Consider the following 7,406-nt stretch of genomic DNA (forward strand, 5'->3'; position numbering starts at 1 on the left):
CGACCATTATAACCGCGGAGGGAGTTTATATTTGTAGCTTCAGTCGCTCTCACCGGCGAACGTCTCTCGCTTGAATAACATTCGCCGTCCTCTCGGGCTCCATTATGCGAAAGAATTACCACGTTTTAATTATATTTCAATGCCACCGTTTCGGGGCTTAAAACTTAACCCCCGAAACCACGGACACGTAGAACGAGTCCGTGATAATATTATTTTAATTAGCGGGCGATATTGTCGAAGGTTACCCCGTGACGGAGGTCGGCGGGCCCCGGGGACCCGCACGCTGACGAATGGACCCGCACTAATCCCGCCGGCGACCCGGCGCCGCGCAAATATATTCTCATGGTACTAGGCCTACTATTATTACTTGAATATTTGAAGCGACATTAATTAAGGCCCGCCATCTGTATATTACAATAAAGCAATTTTCGTGCAAAACTTAATCCTGCGTGATAAATGGCTTACGGTTAAGAAATAGCCGACGAGGAAATTAATATTGTCTTTCATAGTACATAAAATACGTAACACGTAACGGCTAGTAGGTATAGGTACCTCAAGGATCCAATCTTGGTCCCCTGTTGTTACTTTTGTTTATTGATGATTTGCTTTTTATTATAGTGAGTGAATGTTTAGCATATGCAGATGATATAAAAATTTATCGACGCATCAAATGTATAAATGATTGTCTGACTTTACAGAAATATATCAACTCTGTCGTACAATAATAATAATAATAATAATAATATCTATGGACGCTTCACACCACTTCAGTCTGGCCCCGTGCTAAGTACCTAAAGGACTTGTGTTACAGGTACCAGACAACGGAAATATATTTAATACTTTTATACTATACATATATTTAAGATTTTTATTATATCATACACATATTTAATACACATCCAGACCCGGGAACATTGAAAACTTTTTGTTCCGTCGGCGGGATTCGAACCCGCGACCCCCGGCTTGAGCTACCGACGCGCTCACCACTGAGCCACAGAGGTCGTCAAATGGTGTAAAAATAATCACATGTCGCTTAATATTAAAAAAAAACCGGCCAAGTGCGAGTCGGACTCGCGCACCGAGGGTTCCGTACAAACCTGCAAGGTTTACAAAGTTCGTTCATTACGACAATCGAGTCATAACTATGGTATTTTTATTGCAAAATGAAATTCATAACATTACAATGGGGAAAGATGGAGGAGCATAAAAAGACAAAGATCTCTTTATCGTTTAAGTAGTAGCGCGTTCATGAGGAAAAAACCGGCCAAGTGCGAGTCGGACTCGCGCACCGAGGGTTCCGTACAAACCTGCAAGGTTTACAAAGTTCGTTCATTACGACAATCGAGTCATAACTATGGTATTTTTATTGCAAAATGAAATTCATAACATTACAATGGGGAAAGATGGAGGAGCATAAAAAGACAAAGATCTCTTTATCGTTTAAGTAGTAGCGCGTTCATGAGGAAAAAAGAAATAAGTTTATATTTATTAAAAAATATATATTTTGTAATGTAACTAAAAATTTAAGGTTTTCGGAATTTTTCCTTTATGTGTGCTATAAAACGTCGCTTCATGCCAAATTTCAAGATTCTAGGTCGACTGGAAGTACCCTTTAGGTTTTGATTCCCTTGCGAGTACTTGCGAGTTTCAAAATATGCAGCTTAAATTGCTGTTTCTTTTGATTGCGTTGACATAGAAGTTTGATTTTGTTACAGCTTAAAGGTATTATAGACCTGAGTATTTGGTATGAATTTCAATTTAATACCTCTACGCGTTTATGAGGAAATGGGTAGTAAGTTTAAAATTATTAAAAAAAAATATATTATGTGATGTAACTAAAAATTTATGGTTTTCGTAATTAGGGTTCCGTACCTCAAAAGGAAAAAACGGAACCCTTATAGGATCACTTTGTTGTCCGTCTGTCCGTCCGTCCGTCTGTCAAGACCCTTTTTCTCAGGAACGCGTGGAGGTATGAAGCTGAAATTTATATCAATTACTCAGGTCTACTGTCCCTTGAAGCTGTGAAAAAATCAAACTTCTAAGCCAACGCAATCAAAAGATACAGCCGTTTATGCCGCAAATTTTCGACACTTGCAAGGGAATCAAAACCTACAGGGTGCTTCCCGTGAACTCAGAATCTTGAAATTTGGTACGAAGCAACGTCTTATAGCATAGATAAAGGAAAAATTACGAAAACCATAAATTTTTAGTTACATCACATAATATATATTTTTTTAATAATTTTAAACTTACTACCCATTTCCTCATAAACGCGTAGAGGTATTAAATTGAAATTCATACCAAATACTCAGGTCTATAATACCTTTAAGCTGTCGGAACCCTCGGTGCGCGAGTCCGACTCGCACTTGGCCGGTTTTTTTTTTCCTTTATCTATGCTATAAGACGTTGCTTCGTACCAAATTTCAAGATTCTGAGTTCACGGGAAGCACCCTGTAGGTTTTGATTCCCTTGCAAGTGTCGAAAATTTGCGGCATAAACGGCTGTATCTTTTGATTGCGTTGGCTTAGAAGTTTGATTTTTTCACAGCTTCAAGGGACAGTAGACCTGAGTAATTGATATAAATTTCAGCTTCATACCTCCACGCGTTCCTGAGAAAAAGGGTCTTGACAGACGGACGGACGGACAGACGGACAACAAAGTGATCCTATAAGGGTTCCGTTTTTTCCTTTTGAGGTACGGAACCCTAAAAAGAAATAAGTTTATATTTATTAAAAAATATATATTTTGTAATGTAACTAAAAATTTAAGGTTTTCGGAATTTTTCCTTTATGTGTGCTATAAAACGTCGCTTCATGCCAAATTTCAAGATTCTAGGTCGACTGGAAGTACCCTTTAGGTTTTGATTCCCTTGCGAGTACTTGCGAGTTTCAAAATATGCAGCTTAAATTGCTGTTTCTTTTGATTGCGTTGACATAGAAGTTTGATTTTGTTACAGCTTAAAGGTATTATAGACCTGAGTATTTGGTATGAATTTCAATTTAATACCTCTACGCGTTTATGAGGAAATGGGTAGTAAGTTTAAAATTATTAAAAAAAAATATATTATGTGATGTAACTAAAAATTTATGGTTTTCGTAATTTTTCCTTTATCTATGCTATAAGACGTTGCTTCGTACCAAATTTCAAGATTCTGAGTTCACGGGAAGCACCCTGTAGGTTTTGATTCCCTTGCAAGTGTCGAAAATTTGCGGCATAAACGGCTGTATCTTTTGATTGCGTTAGCTTAGAAGTTTGATTTTTTCACAGCTTCAAGGGACAGTAGACCTGAGTAATTGATATAAATTTCAGCTTCATACCTCCACGCGTTCCTGAGAAAAAGGGTCTTGACAGACGGACGGACGGACAGACGGACAACAAAGTGATCCTATAAGGGTTCCGTTTTTTCCTTTTGAGGTACGGAACCCTAAAAATGCAATGTTATATCATTTACCAAGAGCAAAAAGGCTTTATTACATAATTATACAATTGATGACATCACAATACTCGTACTAAAGTAGTGCGCGACTTAGGGGTCATGTTTGATTCAGATTTGTCCTTTAGACACCATTACGATGTCATATGCAGCAGAGCAAGTAAAATGCTATCATTTATTATTGGAACTGCTAGACCGTTCAAAAGTACTAAAACATGGATTGTACTCTGGTAAGATCAATCTTAGAATATTGCTCATCAGTGTGGTCCCCAATATATCACATACACATTGACAGGATCGAGTCTATACAGCGTCGTTTTTTTAAGATCACTGTGTACTAGATATGGGATCAGACGGAAGATCCCGTTATATGAGGACAGACTTAATAAATTCTCCTTAAAGAGTCTTGAAGGCCGCAGACAGATGTTTGACTTATGTAATTTACACAAAATAATTAACGGAACCGTGGACATAGAGATCTTGAATCAGATATCGGTTAAAATTCCTACCCGATCCGTACGTATACCTCAACTGTTTAACATCCCTAAGTATAAAAACAATGTAGCTAAGAATAATCCTGTTCAAAGAATGTGCTCTCTTTGTATTTGTTCAGATTTTGACATATTCCATAGTAATCTACACTTATTCAAAAAAGACATATTAAAATATAACTTAAAATCCTAATCAATAATATAGTGACATATCTATGACAATAATTATCATTATTAATTAATTATATTATCTATTCATGTTTATAATAATTCTCTGTTTGACATCTATTAAATTACTTATTATGATTTTGTTTTTGTGTGTACACATTATAATTCTGACTTTTTGCTATATTCCATTGACATGTTTAATCTTAATATAATTTAATTTGCAATAATATCTCAATGTAATAAAATAAAATAATTATTATGTAATAATAGTTATCATAGTTTTAAGTTATACTCAGAAATTTTGTTGTTAATGTAATAATGTAGGTAGGTACTTTGCTTGAAAATTATTGTTAGTTAACAATCACTAAGTAATTGTTCTTCAGTTTAGTAGTTAATAATTTCATAATTTCATATTGTATTTTGTGGAGTTTTGATTATAAATGCCGTGTCACCTGCTAAGGTACATGCATTAGAAAAAATTATAATAATTAATATGCTTATTTTAATGATATTTCGATGTATGTGCTGTTTGGTGTCCTGATTAAATAAATAAATAAATATGTCAGTCAGTCTGGCCGTCATGATGATCATCATCATCAACAATAACCACGTCAAATGCGCAATTTAGGTCTTGTGTGGGCGAGATGGGTAGGTAACAATTTAAAGTCCGATCGTCATTAAACACCTATGTACCGATTACCTAATGACGCTCAAGTTAATAGTAATTTAAGTTAGGAACATAATATTTTTAATTTTAGCCGTTTCACCTACACAATAGAACTCTTGAAAGTGCAAATAATTTTTTGCATTAAGAGTAATTTGTCTAACGAGTCATTGAATGTCGGCGGGCGGCGGCGGACAGATCCATTCTCGGGAGATGATTTATTAGCTGATGACGTCGCTCACACCCGCGTCCCGCACTCCCCCAGCGGGAAAAAATCATCATCACTCCGCAGTCCAGCTGCAGGTCTACAATGACCACTTCGAGTTTATCGTATAATACTTGTTGAAAGTAGTCGCTCCACAGTTACTTCTCAGTTCTAACATAAACATAATTATTAAGCTCATCCCTTCTCCTCACACTCGGCCTTAAGGGGGCGACTAATCCAAAATTTTCGATTTTATAATTCATTTTTACACTTGAAAATAAGTCCCGAATCGTTTCGTTTCTTAAAATTATATACAAAATTATATAATTTCCAAGAATTTGATCAGCAAAAACACGATATCTTAAAATTTTCTCGATAGAAAAAAATCACAAAGATGTATCTAATTTTCACGAATTTTTCATTTATTGCCATAACCGTGCATTAAACTAAGTTAATATTTAACACATTGTATAAAATTCTATCATTGAGAAACCGACCTAGCGGAGTTGTATGTTTATCGAGTTATTGAGAAAAAACTAATTTGGCCATAAATCCGCGTCGTCCTTTTTCACCTGGCATATGAAAGACGGGCGTGAGTGTAAAGAGAGAAGGACGATGTTTGATTTTTTGGGTAAGTCGCCCTCTTAAATAATAATAATTATATTTTATATGGTCTAAGTTGACTGTCGAATTGTAGAGAATCGTTTATATTATTATTTTTCAATGAGAAGTGTTACTATTTTTAAGAGACTACTGCGATGGTCTAATACGTTCGTGTTCGGTGGTGACGGTGACTGGTGGAGTAGGCGCGGACGGCGGACGTGACAATTGAATTAGCCCCGGAATTCAATAAGAGTCGGAAGGCCGACATTTTCATTGTGCCCTCTCCGATGCACACGCCGAGAGATGCGACGTCAAATACATACTATATTATTATAATGATTATACGACGTAACACTGCTAGTATTTTAAATATTTTCGGAATAATAACAAGTTTTCCTACAAAATGTCATAATAACAATAATAATATTATTATTATAGGTAATAATAGTGGCAAGAACCAATTTGAGTTTAAAATATTTTTTGTGAGGAGCGGATGACTCGAGAGTATGTCGAGACTGGAAGCGAGTCTGGTGATTTCCGGTTGAAAAACAATTATAACGCCTCAGAGGCCGTACAGCGAACTGCTCTTAGCGGTGGGGGGGGGGGACATTATCGTTTTAGAGGGAAATTGTGTCGCATCCAAATGTCCCTAAATGACGCTCCTCACTCAATTTTTTCGGTTAAAGCATTGTCGAAGATTCGCTTAAATCGTTTTTAGAGCTCCGTCAGTTTCACGTTGAAATTGAATTCAACAATCGTTCAACAAATCGTTGAGAGTAGTTGAGAGTTCATAAGTTTCAATGCGATGTTCTATTATTCTATTAGACGTAGGCGGCACGGGCGGCGGGCGTGGCGATGATGCTCGCTCGGGGAGAACTTAGTTTAGTTCGGACCATTGTTGACCAACTTCAGTTAAGGTGGATAGAATATTATGGATGCAAAATGTAGATACACTACATACTGAAATAGCGTTCTTCTCTAGTCTCTGTTCCTGAGACAGTGGACGTGGACGCTGGAGCTCGAAAAAAACGTGTGAGGTTAGATGAATGGATGTTACTCTTCCACGCCAAGTTGCTCATGTATAATATAATATTATCTATCAGCTTACAGCTGCCGACCACCAGTTTCTACAAAATACTCATAATATAACTGACTGGATTTTCCAAACCGCTTTTTTGCGCGGCAAGGCTGAAAACTATCTTATTTTTTCATTTTTTATTTTAAAAGTAAAACATAACGCTTATAATTTGGGCCCATCGTTATTTTTTTAAAATAATAATTATTTTCCAAGAAAATAAACATAAATAGGCGATTTCCAATTTTGGTGGCTTGTTGCCCAACTATTTTACTCAATATCTAGACCGATTATGAGAAAACTTGATACTGGATTAGATTTTTATTTATGTAGTCGTTTTATATAGTTGACTTCATAATATATGAATTTAATTGTACTAATGTTGTTTCTACAAAATACCATTGATCCCTTAAGCATAAAAAACGCCATTTACGTCATTCAGCCACACGCTAACCAGTTTAGGAGGTGGCTGTGGGCTGGGTCGTACCAGTTTCCAGCCAGAAATGAAACAATACTGTTTTATCACAAAACCCCCGATTTTATGCAATTTTGGTGTACTTAAATTATCCTACTTGTTGCAATAATATCATGTTGTTATTTTGAATATCGGTAGAGTTTTGGTTGGTTTATAGTTAAGTTAATGTGTTATAACTTTAGTGCACGTAGCTTTTTTTTATTTTTTTTTCTCGCAAATTCCAATTTTGGTGGGTAAATTTTGGTTGGTAAGAGGGTGTGTAAAACATTATTTTTACGGAATATCATTGATT

This window comes from Aricia agestis, chromosome 8 (assembly GCF_905147365.1).
Source record: "Aricia agestis chromosome 8, ilAriAges1.1, whole genome shotgun sequence".
Classification (NCBI taxonomy): Eukaryota; Metazoa; Arthropoda; class Insecta; order Lepidoptera; family Lycaenidae; genus Aricia; species Aricia agestis.